The 16,915-nt window shown below is 36.9% G+C and overlaps 1 protein-coding gene across 1 annotated transcript in view; it reads right to left on the bottom strand.

The window, feature by feature from the left end:
* Positions 1-16,915, bottom strand: part of ADGRV1 (adhesion G protein-coupled receptor V1) — a 635,274-nt gene that overhangs the window by 98,851 nt on the left and 519,508 nt on the right. The gene's annotated exons all lie outside the window — the stretch shown is intronic.

Genomic DNA, 16,915 nt, shown 5'->3' with positions numbered 1-16,915 from the left:
AAGAGAATTTTCTAAACAGCAGCATATGTACAGTACTTTAGTCCTTTGAGGTGATCTGTGGAGGAAAAGAAATGTTCTGTGGCAATCTTTTAAACTAGGTGTGAGCTTCAGAGTTAGATCTGCAGACTGCTTCTGATGCCATCCCTTTTGAGCCCTGTGTGTGACCTTAACCAAACTACTTAGCCTCTCTGGACTATAATTCCTCATTGACAAAATACAAAGGATTATGTTGAAAGTTTAATAAGAAATTGTCCAGCAATTTGATTAGTATTTATTGATGCTGTTACGACAAATGCAATGTTCCTACTGAACACATACTGTGCTAAGTGCTGGCAGTCGAGTGGAGGGCCAAAGCAGAGGCAGCCTCCTTCTGTACAGAGCTACACTCTAGCAGGGGAACTATGTAAATAAAGCACTTCCCATTGAGCCTGGCACAAAACATATGCTCAATACATGTTACCTATTCTTATCATCAGCAGCAGCATCAGGAGTTTCAGGGCTAGAGCCTCCTCTTGCATATTCAAAGCTCTAAAATATCACATAATAAAGAAACATGTTTCACTTTTTTCATAACAGAATTTCCCAAACTTATTTGGTTATAGAACCCTTTAGTTTATCCTGACATAATCTGAAGACCACATTTTCAGAAGAGTTGGTCTTCGGTGTGTGGACTCTAAGTTCTACCTCGCCCGAACTGTCATTTTGAAAACTTCCTAACAAACCTATTTCAAATGACTCTCTCAAAAGCTTCTATTCCCTCCCTTTCCCTCGTTCCTCATTCATTTTCTCCACAGCACTTACCAACATGCAACATACTACATAATTTACATATTTGTTCACTGTTTGCTCCCCTACCAGAATGTGAGCCCCATGAAGGCATTATATTAAGAACATAGGACTGAGCCTTATTTATCATGGTGAGGGCTCAATAATTAGTTGAATGAATAAATGTAAGTCACTGGACTGGCTTAAAGGATATGCTGTATTTAAGAGTAAACTTGAGTGCTAAGCTGTACCCCCATTATCTCCTATATTCTCTCTTTGAAGAAACAGGGAAGGTGTAGGGAAAGAAGTGGACTTGAGAGCAGGGAGAGGATGCTGCTGGGTCATATGTGCATGATAAAAAATTTTTGGTTTGTAGCTTGCAGGCAAAGCTGCCTATGAGTAACATTCCCATGGATAAATACACTTCCCTGGGATTTGTTTATTTTTTTAATGGGAAGGAAAAAGAGGAAGGGCGGGTGAAGTATGAGAATGAGACAGAAGCAGTGACCATTTCCCAGAATCAACCCACTTTATTTAAGATTTCCATAGATGTATGACAATCCCAGGGCCACTGGGGAGCCTTATCTACGCTACAGACCTGGCTTTCAAACTTTTTTGACCACAAACCACAGTCAGAAATGCATTTTACATGTGAATCACTCAATCTTGAGAGAAAAGTTTTATGAAACACTAAATTAATGTATGGCACACTTTGATCTATCCCATCCCATTCCACTTAAAATGTGCCGGCAATGGGACTCACCAGTGTGTTGTGACTCAAAGTTTGTAAATCACTGCTTTAGAGGGTAGTTTAAGTAGCTAGAAAGATATTTCATTTGTAAAGGGAGGCGCAGAAAATATAACTATTGCCTCTGTCGTGGATTTACCCTGACCCTTTCTGATATATGAAGGATTCAAGCCTAATTTGGAAGTATCTGTGTAAGTGAGGTACTGGATCTGTAGGCAGGGAAGAGAGTTAATACTGGCCTAGGGTTTATTTTCCAGGGGTAAATTCTTCATGTGAGCAAATTCTCACTGGAGTCTTAAAGTCTTTTGTCAACAGATGACTTAGGGCTCTCCTGAATGCTAATGGACAATCCATGTCAGGCCTTTTTTGAGTGTGGTTTATTGGAATTGAAAAAAAAATGGTACAAGCCTAGAATTATGGTGTTGCATTGCAAAAGCTATATATAATTTTCAATTTGCAGGCTATAATTTTGAATCTAAGGAGAATAACTAAGTTAGATGAGACATACCCACATGGACCTGCCACTAACTGTTATTAGAGTAATTCCGTTTGACCCATGTGCTTCAAAGTTGCCAGATAATATTGTACTTAGGGGCCTCAAAATAGGTCTGTGACTCGTAAGGAAAAGGTCAAATGGTCTGTTTTCATCTTGTAAGGAGAAACATTTTGGAACTATGGGAAGGGGAATTATTGTTTTGGGGGGTTCACAGCCAATAAGTAATTGTCTATACATTTCATAAATGGTTCAAAACAGAACATTATGACAAAAGTTTTTAGAAGGTCAGAGTTCTAAAACAAGCAAGAAGTCAGCCAACTAACAATTGAAGACTAAACCTAACCTAGTTTTTAAACTACATTACCAGTTACTCACCCATAAAAGAGCTCAAAACACTCATCTCCAGGCATGCTCAGGCACCTAATAATGATTTTCAACCTACTTAGCTTTTATAATGCAATGAAACTGTACAATGCACCTTTCAACCTACTTGCGCTTATATTTTGAATCTTACTGGAAGGTCTTATAATTTTTATGAATTAGTTTACTATTTTAATATGTATCTGGCCACAAATAGCCTATTTGACAGGGTCAAATCAGTGTCATTGATATTGAATTGGTTCAAACACAACACCACAGTTTTGAATCAAATCTGACACAATGTCTCCAACAAATGAACACTAAAGGCAACTCAACGTGAATTTATTATGGTGTGTTAAATACATCAGTTTCCAGAGCTACTTTCTGGTAGACCCTGTATGTCTCAATCTGGGTAAATGCCAGTTTGCCCCAATGCTTATTTTGTGACCTTAAATTGGTTTTCTAACCCATCACAATACAAAACTGTAACACAAATTTAAAATTTTATTTGATTTTGTTTTTCTTCAATATCATTTGCTGTGCCACAATTCTGAAAAGTCTATTCGAGTTAAACCCTTTGCTTCTACTCTGTCAATGTGATTAACTGCAACTTTTCTCCCAACAGCTATCAGATTATCAGGGCATCATTTGGTCTAAAATATAATGCTCTATTTCCCCCAAATTTTAGGGATATTGCTTGTAATCTGTTGTTAAATAACTTTAACTGTAAATTTCATAAAAAGTGATACCAAACACATGTACAAGGCCATTTTTCAGGAATATATAACAATCACCACAAAGAAATTTGATATCTGCCTTATACATAAAGGCTTATCATCATACATTTAAACAATGGCATGGTACCCACAGATGTGGCCAGGACTTTTATGCATATGAGAATGAACCAATAACTTATCGCTCATTCTTACTAACAACCTTGGACCGAACCCTTACTGAGAAAAGAAAGGGATATAATTGTGTTAAGGAAGAAAAGCAATCCCCGATTGAATGCCATGTGCATGATCTAGGGAGAAGATAGGTGTTTAAAAAAATTAATAACTATAGTGACATTTGTATATTAATCATTAAAGTATTTTCAGCCAACGATAGACCACTAAAGTATTCCTTCTCTATTTATTTGTCAGTGTCATATATACATAGACCTTAAAAGTCATGAGATTTAACTTCCATTTTCTTCTCCTCTTTCATGTGGAATTCAAATTCTTAATGGTTAGACTGGCTAACAGTTGTCTGTTATTATTAGCAAATGTAAGGTAGATGCTACAAGCTTATTTTTATACTAAGCTTAAAACTATATGTTTCCATTTTTTTTTGTTTTAACCAGGTGCAGTTTATTCAGTTACAAAGTTTGTGAAACACACTTGCAAAAAAAACAAATTTTTTTTCATGGTGACAAAGCAGCTTTAATACAGCCATACATAAAGTATTTATTTGCAGATACTCTGGCTGGGGGAGAGAAGCCATTACACTTCATGGCGATTGTATAATTATAATGAGTGTAAGGACACAACTATACTGATTTACACTGCCTTTATAAAACTTTACAGTTGGGGTTTTAAATAGCTATTCAACACTTTAGTCCTTCCTATGACCCAATTTCTACTTCTGCCTTGAAGTCAATGCATCCTAATTATAAATCACATTTTTTGCTTTCTTGGAGGCTACTTATATAAAATTTTATAATTTACTTCTGTCAAATCCAGTTAAAAGAAAATGATCTGTTTTGAATATGGGCCTTCAGCCAGTTAAATAAAGAAAAACAACAAACGTGCATTGAGGTTTGAGAAACAAGACTAGGGGAAGGAGGATACAGAATTTATTCATAATAGAGACATAATAGCAGAATGGTTAAAAGTGTGGACTCTGGAGCCTGGGGACTGGAGGACCATACTAACTTTGTGACTTTGAGCAAATTACTTAATTGATCTGAGACTCAATTTCCTCATCTGTAAACTAAGTACATACAACATTAGTACTTCCCACATAAAGTTTTGTGCATTCAATGAGGATTCAATGGTTGAAATACAAAGCACTTAGAACATTTTATACAAAAGTTGTCTACTGCTTGTTATTCAAAAAATATATTTTTTGAGTATCAAACATGTATTAGATAAAATTTGATAGATAAAAGGATGAATTACATATGCATTGTGTGTGTATACCTTATAAGAAAAACTATTATAAGAGAGACCAAGTTACACAAAAGTTCAGAGAAAGCAGAAATTACTTCTTGCTCATGGGATCAAAGAAGACTTTGTGAGTAAGCAGGAATTTCAGTTGGGCCTTGAAGATGAGCCATATTTAAACATATTTGAACATGTAACTATTAACATTAAGGTAGTGGGAGCAGTATAAAGAAAGGTAAAAAGCAAATGCATAAATTAGTGTAAAGTTTTCTTTTTTGTTTGATTAGAAGCTCATTAATGTGAGTAGTGAGAAGAATGTACTGGGTCAGGAAAGGATCTTAAGGGTCAGGTTTGATGCTCAGTCAGATTTGACAGCCACTGATCTGAAGGTCTAGGACTGTGGAGAGAAAAGGGAAGAGAAAGATGAAGAGAAAGGGGAAGAACAGTACAAGTCTGGTAACAGAAATAGAGATCAGAACAATGGTTTTTATACTTCATGAGGACAAGATATTAAAGAGAATTCCAAGTGGAGATATTCAAAACACATTTGAAAATTTAAGCCTATAAGCAGAGAGAGAATTTGGGCTCAAAATCATAGATTTGAAAATTGTAGTTATGATACTTAGAGTTATGATATTATTTTACCAAGGGAATACAGAGGACAGAAAAAAAGACAAAGGCAATCCCTAGAAAACACATATATTTCAGAGTTATAAGGGGGAAGAAAGAGCCATGACCTGGACTCGGCAGGAAAATAAAAATAATAGAGTATCATGAAAACCATGGAAGAAGGACTTTTCAAGGAATATTGGTTAGTAGTGATTGATGTGGAAGAATTTAAGGATAAGGGCTTGAGATAGGTAAACGGATATGGTGTCCAAGTTATGAGTCGTGAATGAAAGAGGACAAGCAAGATACTCTCAAGGTTTAGCAGGATACAGAAGATGATGAGTATAAGCAGCTAGTACGGCCTCCTTTTCTAGAAGTTTGTTGGTAAAGGAAAGGAGAGAGGCAAAACAGTAACTTGACAAAACAACAGCATTGTAAGTGAGCTCTTTTAGACAACGAAAACTGAAGCATATTTTTAAAAGGAGGGAAAGGACCCAGGAAAGAGAGAGAGACTTAAGCTGTAAGGCAGTTGGGGAAAATTCAATGAAACAAGTTCCAAGAGAAAGAAAAAAGAAGTGAAGGGCACAACTGGGAGAGTTAGTTTTGGTGAGAAGGAGCTATTCTTACTTTATCTAAGAATAAGAGGAAAACTGACAATAAACAGAGACCCAAAGAGAAATGATCAGATGAAAATAAGGAAAGTTGGGTGAGTTAACATAATATAGTTTTCATCTCTTGTATAGAGAAAGAGGATGGAAGGTATTAAGCAGAAGACTTAAGGGTGATGGGATCTGTTTCAGAGATTATTTAAGAATCCATCAAAAGAGCAGACTGTAGGAAGATGGTAGGGTAGGAAACTCCAGGAATCAGTCCCTCGACCAAAACAACTATTGAACTGGTAGCAAATGTATGAATCAACTATTTTGAAACTCCAGAGTCTAGTGGAATACTGTGCAACTTTCAGGGAGGAGGGGGAGGAAGAGGCTGGTAAATTATGGTAAATATCCACACTCCCTGCAGTGGCCACAATCCCCCATTTCCCAGCCTTGTGGAAGGCAGCAGTTGGGACTTCAGTTCAGGCTCCTGGCATAGCTTGCTGGTGCCAGTGTGCAAACATAAAGACCCAGTCCTCCAAACTCTGGGGGTGTGTGGTCTGATTGCTGATAGCTTTTGATTATCTACTTCAGATCAACGGGGACTGGCTCTGAGGGCAGTCATTGTTCCAACCCCATTCTAGCACAAGCAGCAGAAGAATCTTAAAGACTTTAAGCTTCTTCAAAACTACTGAAAACCACTCAAGGGCTGCACTAACTGAGCAGGTGCTGAATCAAGCTTGCAGACAGGCAGACAGAGTGAGAAACAATTAAGTTAAAGTGGCCTGGGGCAATAAATCACACAAATCTGGCTACATGCAGGTTCAGATAAGAGAGAGAGAACCCTGCATTTGACATTTACCTTGGACTGATATTCATGGTAGGAGGGCTAAGCTATGAAGGAGACCACCAGCCAAAGTGGAGCCAATGTGCAAAGACTGAGAAAGGGGCTTTTTGCTTTAGTTTGTTTTTGATTTACTCAAAGAATTCAAGAAAATTGCTGTCATATCACTATCTGGGTACAAACTTGAGGGACAGACTACCCAGGGACTAAATCCCAGAGGTAACATTTTAAAATATCAAAAGCTACAGTGTGCAACAAAAGATTATAAGACGATGAAAGAGAAATGATGGCTCATCCAAAGGAACAAGCTAACAACCCAGAAACCATCAAAGAAGAGGACCAATCTTTGGACTTACTGGACAAAGACTTTAAAACAATGATCCTCAGGAGGAATCTGGACTTTGCATCGTGGGATGGAGAACATCTTGACCAAAAGGGGGATGTGAAATGAAATGAAATATGTTTCAGTGGCTGAGAGATTCCAAAAGGAGCCGAGAGGTCACTCTGGTGGGCACTCTTACGCATAATATAGATAACCTTTTAGGTTCTAATGAATTGGAATAGCTAGCAGTGAATACCTGAAACTATTAAACGACAACCCAGAACCCTTGAATCTTGAAGATGATTGTATAAAAGTGCAGCTTATGAGAGGTAACAATGTGATTGGGAAAGCCATGTGGATCACACTCCCCTTTGTCCAGTGTATGGATGAGTAAGAAAAAGAGGGCAAAAAAAAAAAGCACCCAGTGATCTTTTTTACCTTAATTGTTCATTTTCACTTTAATTTTTATCCTTATTATTTTTGTGTGTGTGGTAATGAAAATGTTCAAAAATTTATTTTGGTGATGGATGCACAACTATATGGTGGCACTGTGAACTACTGATTGTATGCTTTGCATGACTGTATGGTATATGAATATATCTCAATAAAATTGAATTATTAAAAAAAAATGATCCTCAATATGCTCAAGGAGAGAAAAGAATACACAGAAAAAGAACTAAAGGATTTGTGGGAAACAATGAATGAGCAATATGGGAGTCTCTTGGATATTCTCATTAGGAACCACACAGAAATACTGGAGTTACAGAACACAATAACCAAAATGAAATATTCCCTAGATGGTTTCAACAGCAGATTGGACGTAGCAGAAAAAAGAATCACTAATCTCAAAAACAAGGAAATAGAAATAATACAGGCTAAGAAGCAGAAAAAAAAAGAACTAAAAAAAGTGAATAGAATGTAATAGACCTGTGGGACACCATCAAGTGTATCAACAGATGCGTCCTGGGAGTCCCAGAGGAAGAAGAAAGAAAGGAGCAGAAGGAATGTTCAAAGAAATAATGTCAAAAAACTTTCCATATTTAGTGAAAGACATGGATATGTACATTCGAAGAGCCCAGCAAACCCCAAACTGGATAAACCCCATCAGGACACATGGTAAGCGAATAACAACAAATGCTTGATCATGAAAGAGTTCTGAAAGCTGAAAGAAAAGCAAGGAGTTATGTAAAAGGGAATCTCAATAACATTAAGAGCTTATTTGTCATCAGAAAGGATACAGGCAACAAGGCAATGGTAAGAAATATTTAAATGCTCAAAGTAAACAATTACCAACCCCCAATTTCATACCTGGCAAGACTTTCTTTCAATAATTAGCATAAAATTAGGACATTTCCAGATAAATAGAAGCTGAGGGAGTTCATCACCACTAGGCCTGCCCTACAAGCAATGCTAAAGGGAATTCTTCTAACTAAAAGGAAAGGACACTAGACAGTAGATCAAAGCAGCATAAAGAATAAATTTGTATCCATTACAGAATAGCACTAATTGGCTGGTAAAAAGAAGAGAGCTGTGCAGCACAGGCAGGACTGGTGATTGGCCAAATTGGTTAAGGAAGAAGCCAAGTTGGTGAGGAAATTAAGAGAGCTAGGGAAAATATTCCTGAAATGTCAATCATAGGTTCCAGATGGAATTCTGCAAGGACAGTAAAGGGTCACAATGAGGTTAAATAACAAGGAGGAACAAAGAACTGGGGAGGAGGACACTGAGAGGTTGTGTTCAGAGTGAGATGTGGAGAGGAAACTGGTGACCCAGGATGGGAGTATATCACGAAAAATGGTAACCACAGTAATATGAATAAGCAAAAAAACATTGATTTAAAAATAAGAAAAAAATTTAAGCAGGGAAATAGTGGAATTGAAGTGCTAAATGGAACAAAAATATTTTTGATGTCTTATTAGTTGGAAGGAGTGGCCCCTTGGAACTGGTTGCAAGGAAAGTAATATTTTATGAGGCAGCCCATTTTAGTTATGGTAAGGCAACTGAAGGAGTACTTGTGTGAAAGGATCAGGCAGTTTGTTGCTGCCTTCTGACCCAATGAAATTCAAACTTCACCTTTGATATAGTGTAAATGTGTTCTGCTAGAAAACTACATACTGTAAAAATATCATTTTCCCTCATTCAACTTTCTGCGTTTTATAACATATAAACTATTAAGTATGGCAATATGACCAAAGGCATTGTGCCAACTATAATTTTTTAAAGAAATTTATGATGCAATTGCTAATCTCTCATATTACTTGGCCCCGCTTCCTATTTCCCTAGACCCAGCTACTCTATTTTTCTCTATTTCTGGATTTTCTTTTTAATATTGTACTAGTTGATTAATAATTACAATGCTATCACACCAACTATTATTTTGTGACTGTACATTTTTTTAAAGTACTGTGAACACACTGAATCATAAATTGGAAGCTGCTTTCAATAATAAGAATGACCAATAAATAATACACGTAAAAAGCTGGGAATCAAGAATGGAATTTACATCTTAAAACTTGGAATTTGGCTGATGAGAGACAGCAGTGGTGTATGACAGGTTCGCTATGTTGAGGCCATTCAAGGTGACTCACCCACCCAGGTCGAGAGGGAAACACAGTGCTGTCAATGTCATAAATATTTCAAAACAAAACAGCTCCCAAAATCGGATTTTTCTACCCTGTTGCTGAGTTTTATATGCCATTCTTTGGCAATGCTTTGAATACAAATTCTAGAGAGACACATTAAAAAAATTAGACTGTATTTTCATCAGCCAAGAGGTGAGCATAAAACTTCAGTCATCCGTAAAAGAAAATAAGAGAATGTGCTCTTAGATCAAAGCAATAAATATGAGCAATTATTTTAGGTAGGTTTCAAAGAAGTAGAAAGTAATTCCTTAGTGCTAAGTTTTCCAGGATAGATAATGTAGGATCTGGGAGGGAAGAAGTCCTTTAAAAAAGCAGGGTATGCTAAGAAAATTAAAATTTAAACTTTCTATTGATTTGGAGAAAAACTGCAAGGAAACATATGGACAACTCATTTAACTTAGGTACAAAAATTATAAACAATTGGCAATAGTTCATTGCCTTTCTGGGTCAAGCTGAGGGATGGCAATAGGATGCAGATGTCAACAAAAAGATGTCAACCATAATGAACATCAAAGGGTGTACAATGCATTTGGGCAAAAATGCAACTGTGATGCTCTTAGACAGTGGCTTTAAATGCATACCACAATGACCATACCTTCACTAACATCCCATCAAACTCCGTTCATGAAGGGTATCACACTGGAAATTAATTTCAGTTCTGTTCTCCTTTCCCCCCATGACCATAAGTGAAGAATTCAACAATTGAGGGTGAGCTCAATTGTGTTGTTTAACTCCAGACTTAGAAATCATGTCAATTTCAGGCAATAGCACATACTTCATTATGTCTGGGACAAACAGAGAGTTTACATGGGGAAGTGGTGGGAGTTGAGGGGGCAGGGTGTGGGTGGGCAGGGGCCACTTCAAGCGGACTTTGTATACATTGTTTAGGAATTTGCCATGGGATGATTTTAATGGCATGATCAATTTTGCCCTTTAGAATGTTTCAATGTGGAATGGGCACAGACAAGAGCCAAGGATTGTCAGTCTCAAGACTGTTGCAATAGTCTAAGTGTGAGATGTTGCAGGGATAGAATCTGGGTGTGATCGTGAAAAAAAGAAAGATGAGGGACTATTGGAGAGATATTTAGAAAGTGTCCAGAACAAAGGAGTTAAGAAACTGGCTATATTTGGCATTAATCTCATACTTAAAGAGTCATGTTAATAAAAACCCCAACACATATTGAGTTCTTTTTATATTTTCAGGGAGTGTCTAAATACCTTATATGAATTATCATTTAATCCTTCAAACAATCTATATATTTAATATTATTATTCAACCTGCCTACAAATGAGAATAGTGAGGAAAATTTGGGATGATTCAGTATCATAAAGAGATGGTACAGTCTTTCTGGGAAATCAGAAGATGACATACAAGATGAAGAAATAATTTTCCAGCTCAGGTCACTTCAAATTCCTTCTGGGAAATAAAGTCTAATAATTATTTTTATGGAATTAGAGTTCTCTAGTTTAATTTAATCTTTATGTTTATGTGCTATTGCCAAGAAAAGTTTTGATAATCTAACAATACCTAAAACTGGTATTTGTGCAAGGAGTATTGGAAGTTCTGGAGAGCTTGTGAGTCACCTGCAGTTCCAATCCCTTTTCCACAATTTCACAAAATTCATTTGTGAATTTTGGACACATTTCTAAGCCTCTCTTTTCCTTGATTTTCTTCTCTCACTACAGAATAAACACACCTACTTCACTAGGTTCTTATAAAAATTAATTGGGATAATATATATAATGATGAGCCCAGTGCCTGGCATATGGGGAATAGTAATCGGTAGCAATGATGATGATGACGATGACAATGATGATGATGACGAAGATGACAATAACCAGGACCCAAGTAAATTCACACCTGCCACTTATATGCAGTTCAAGCTCTTTCCTTTTTCTTTCAACCCTACAATATCCAGGCGTTCTGTCCTCTGCCCATTTAGAAAACAAATCTAAATTGAACTTAACCGTTTAGTACTGAAATAGCCTTAATAGGGAACTATCTTTGTCCTCATCACTATTCAACTGAGATGAAGTAAAAGGCAGATCAATGAGGTAAAGATCATCAGGAAACTTGAGTTCTAGAAAGACCCAGCTCTGCCACAAATCATCAGCCCCTTCTCTTCCTTGTTTACATGTGTAAATCCGAGGTTTAGATAGAAATTTAAGCTTTCTCTCAACTCCATGACTTTATTATTTACTTCTCTTTTGGATATGCAAAGCCTAAGGAAACTGCTGATATTATTGTTCTAGGAATTTTTAATGTAGTAACAAATCCCCCAAATAATTAAGACAATGAATGAACACTGAATGAATACACACCATCTCTTAAGCTCAAAGATTTCCAATTTGAATCTTTAAAGATTGAGGTCACAGATAACCAGTCTAAGCAAAGGACGAACACCCAAAACGTCTCTTGAAATAATTGAGATTTCCCTCCCACCACTCTTGGCAAAACATGGCAATCTGTGCTCACAAAGATTTTTCAAGCTCAAGTGGAAGAGATTGTTCATTACATAGTGGGAAGCTCTGAGGTTTTCCTTAGGTCTCTAGGCATTGCTTTTAATTTTCTTTTCAATAAGGGAAACTTGGGAACAGACTGCAAACAAGCAGTTTATGCCAAGGACATCTGAAACCTGTTATGTTGGTCATTCTGGATCCGATTAAAGTTACTAGGTAAGATCACTTTTACTTTAAATTGAAACCTCAATTTTGCTTTAGGAAAAAAAAAAATCATATTGTATATTTGCACTTATATTTAAATACCCTGAATGTTTCTGCAAACAGTAAAATTTAAAATGACAAAGACAACTTACAATTTTGTTGTGAGAATAATGAGGACCCTAGAATCAGAGTGTTTCAATTATTGATTGCTTTGTAATAAACCAACCCAAAATTTAGTGGCTTAAAATAAGAATTTATTATTTTTCACAATTCTGCAATTTGGGGTGGGCAGGTTCCTGTTCTGTGTGATGCCTACTGGAGCTGGAATGCACAAGAGCGCTTCTTCTCTCACATGTCTGGAAGCAGAGCTGGGGTGCCAGAATCAACGGGAGGCAGGCCAGACATGTCTCTCCACATGGCCAGCTTGGAGCGTCTCTTATCATGGAGGTCTTAGGATAACTGGATTTCTTACATGGTGGCTGGCTTGCAAGAGACAGGAAGTTGAAATTGCTGGTCCTCTTCCAGGCCCCACCCTTGACAGGACAGCATCACTTCTGTCAGATTCTATTTGTCTAAGCAAGTCCAAAGGCAGCCCAGATTTAGAAGGAAGGGAAACAGACTCTACTGCTTCACTGAGGAAAGGGAAGGAAACATTTGATGATGGCCTTTTTGGGGACACTACAACACAGAGTGTATTTTATTTACCAGGAGCTTTTCCCTTTTCCTCTATTGCCTTTGGATTTCAATGAGTTTCTTTGAACTCTATTTGAAATTTTAAAAATGGTAGGAGTGAACATATCACTCAAAATTTAGTATGTAAGGGATTGATACCTAGTAATATTCATTGTGACCAGTTTTTATTGATTTTCATAATAGTACTGGAGTCTTAATTTATATGACTGTTTGTGGTTCACTTTAATGATGAAGAAATGGAGCCTCAGATGAAATGAAAGTGTTCGTCCTCAAATGTGTTCCCAAGTAGAGGCTAGAGCCATTATAGTAAAAGCAGATTCTACATACCTCAGATTCACAGTATACACTGCTAGCTGGATTAAGCCACCTTTTTATTTTTATCTAGCATACTGAAACTTACATGTGGGACTTTTATAAAAGAAGGATTTGTAATCAACCTACTTCCTCTTTTTATTCTAATTAATTTTCATTCCCTGATTTATGAATCATTCCTCACATAAGAACTGGCTGATGAATCAGAAAGGAGCCAGTAAATTCTAATGAGCCTAAAGGGAGAGACAAGCTTATCATCGCTAGAGATCAAAACCAAACCCTAAAATTATGGGCTTTGTTCAAAATGCTGCTTGAGACATTGAAATTTAGTTCAAGGAACATACCTTTATATGACTCATTCTCACTGCACATCCACCCCACTGAAGGGAGGGGAGGCCAATGAATCTCATTAGGAGTCACAGACCTTCAAAAATTATGGTTCACAGTAGTCAGAAGTAAAAGGGCCACAGAACCAACTGTCACAGCTGTCTCAGGCCACTCTCACAGAGGGAAGGAATCGATGGTGGCCATCTTTGTGAGAGTACAACACAGAATGTATTTAATTTACAAGGAGCTTTTTCCTCATCCCCCCTTTACCTTTGGATTCCAATAAGTTTATTTTAACTCCGTTTGAAATTAAGGAATGCCGGGAACAAAAAAGTCACTCAAAATGTAGGGTATAAAGGTATTGAAACTTAGTATTAATTATATCCAACAATAAAATTTGTTGAGGTAAAGTTGATCTGCGTTGTCTGGCACATCTGATCTACACAAGGGAGTGATTAGTTTGGAGAACAGTTCTATAGAAACCACAGAAAATCTGGGGCCTAATGAAAACGACCAATGAGAGCTCAAATAGATTTGATATTAACTAATTGCATCTGCTTACTGAACCTAACATTCTGAGGTAAATCATAATTATTCTGCTCATTTAAAAAATGTCAACAGCTTGGCTATATTAAGACTTCAAATTGGCCATTCCGTCTCATAATACACCTTACTCATTGTAAAAAGTGATTTATAAGCAAACTAAAAAAACAGTTGGCAACATTTGATCCAAAATACTCAAAATTCAGCATGATTCGTAAAACTAGGAAACTGCATTTCTCTAAGAAAAGACAATTTATTTTGTACTCTTGATTGAATTTATCTACATGAAAATATATTTCTCATAATACTATTTAATATGTCTATAAATGCTCATCCACTTCAAAAATGCAGGGCAAAATATAACTAAACTATTAACCATCTAAGGTATTTTAGGAGCAAAGGACTGCTTTTGCATGCTTGGAACTGCAGAAAGCTAAGCCAGATCTTCTTGACACTAACTAGAAGCACCCTCCTTCTCAGGTATTAAGAGTGTATGGGGGTTTAATAGGTAAAGGTTTCTCCAAGGAAAGAAGAGAGAGACTGTGTATTGAGTTTAAATCAACTTTTTTTTCTATTCCCTCTATTTTCTCTTCTGAATCTATTCTCATACGACTTAAATTTGTCTTTAGATTTGTCTTTAGATTTTCTCTTTTCTGTATGCTTCCTTAGTGAATTCCTCAATCCTAGCTTCAGATTCTATTTCATTAATCTCTCTTCTCTATTTCTTATATAGAGTTTATTTGATATATTAAGATATTCTCAAATTTCAATTAGTTTAGTATTAATTTCCTAGGGCTGCCGTAACAAACTGGGTGGCTTAAAACAAGAGAAATGTATTTCCTCACAGTTCTGGAGGCCTAGGTCCAAAATCCAGGTGTCAGCAGAACTGGTTCCTTCTGAAGGTTCTGAAGAAGAATCTGTTCTATGCTTCTTCTCTAGCTTCCAGTGGCCACCAGAGATCCTTGGTGTTCCTTGGTTTGTAGATGCATCACGCCAATCTCTGCCTCTGTTTTCAAGTGGCCTTCTCCCTGGTGTGTCTGTGTGTCCCAAATTTCTGTCTTCTCATGAGGACACCAGTTATTGGATTAGGGCCACTATAACCCAATATGATCTCATCCTAACTTGATGGCATCCACAAGACCCTATTTCCAAATAAGGCCACATTTCAAAAGTACCAGGGATTAGGACTTGAAAATATTTTGGTGGAGAGACATAATTGAACCCACAACACTCTATTTTTCATTTCTAAAATTATTTCTCTTTCATACTTGTCTATTTTTATTTTATTTATTTCCTTTTAAAAATATGTCTATGTCTCCCAGGGGTGTAAATTTCCCTGGCGATGCAGGATATGACTCCCGGGGATGAATCTGGACTCAGCATCGTGGGACTGAGAGCATCTTCTTGACCAAAAGGGGGATGTGAAATGAAAATAAATAAAGCTTCAGTGGCTGAGAGATTTCAAATGGAGTTGAGAGGTCACTCTGGCGGGCATTCTTACACACTGTATAGATAACACTTTTTAGGTTTTAATATATTGGAATAGCTAGAAGTAAATACCTGAAACTACCAAACTCCAACCCAGTAGCCTTGACTCTTGAAGACGATTGTATAACAATGTAGCTTACAAGGGGTGACAGTGTGATTGTGAAAACCCTGTGGATTGCACTCCCTTTATCCAGTGTATGGATGGATGGGTAGAAAAATGGGGATAAAACCTAAATGAAAAATAGCATGGGATGGGGGGGTGATTTGGGTGTTCTTTTCTTATTTTTCATTCTTATTCTGATTCTTTCTGGTGTAAGGAAAATGTTCAAAAATAGATTGGGGTGATGAATGCATAAGTATGATGATACTGTGAACAGCTGATTGTACACCAAGGATGACTGTATGGTATGTAAATATATCTCAATAAAACTGAATTTAAAAAAATATGTCTAATGCTTTTAATGGGTATATCTTCTTTAATATCTGTGGTTGGATGGAAAACTTTCTGTGGAGAGGCAGATAGTAAATATGCTAGGCTTTGCAAGTCATATGGTCACTGCTGCAACTACCCTGCTCAATTCTGCTATGTAAAAGTAGCCATAAGCTGCTGTTAATGGGTATGGCTAGATTCCAAAAATATTTAGAAAAACAGGTCCCTGCAGACATTTTGGGAAACAGTTTGACATTTCTTCAAAATGCTGAACACAGACTTACCATATGAACCAGCTAGGTATATATGCAAGAGAAATGAAAACACATGTCTATACAAAGAGTTATTACATGAATGTCCATATTAATATTACCCATAGTACCAAAAGATGAAAACAACCCAATGTCCACCAACTGATGAAAGGATAAACAAAATGTAGTATATCCATACAATGGAATATTATATAGCAATATAAAGTAACAAGGTACTGATATATGCTACAACATGGATGAATCTTGAAAATGTTATACTAAGTAAAAGAAGCCAGGTACAAAAGACCACTTTGTCTTGGAGTTACGTACTCCAGAAAAACATGTTCTTAATCTTAATCTTAATTCCTGTGTGTGTGAATCCATTGTAAATAGAACCTATAGATAAGGTTACTTCAGTTAGGGTGTGGTCCAGTTCAATCTTTATGGGTCAATTCCTATTACTAGAGGCTTTATTGGGAAGATCACAGACAGAGAAGCCATGGGGAGCAACCAGAAGCTGGAAGTCAGTGGAACCCAGAAGACAAAGAAGACACTTCCATGTGCATTAGCATGTGACAGAAAGCCAAGGAACCCCAGAGATTGCCGGCCAGCCAGAAGACACCTATCCTGGGAGGAAGTAAGCTTTCTAGCCTCAGAAACCATCAGCCAATAAATTCCTGT

Source organism: Choloepus didactylus, chromosome 13 (assembly GCF_015220235.1).
Source record: "Choloepus didactylus isolate mChoDid1 chromosome 13, mChoDid1.pri, whole genome shotgun sequence".
NCBI classification, from domain to species: domain Eukaryota; kingdom Metazoa; phylum Chordata; class Mammalia; order Pilosa; family Megalonychidae; genus Choloepus; species Choloepus didactylus.
The sequence above is the reverse complement of the archived record's forward strand: the minus strand, read 5'-3'. Positions and strand labels throughout refer to the sequence as shown.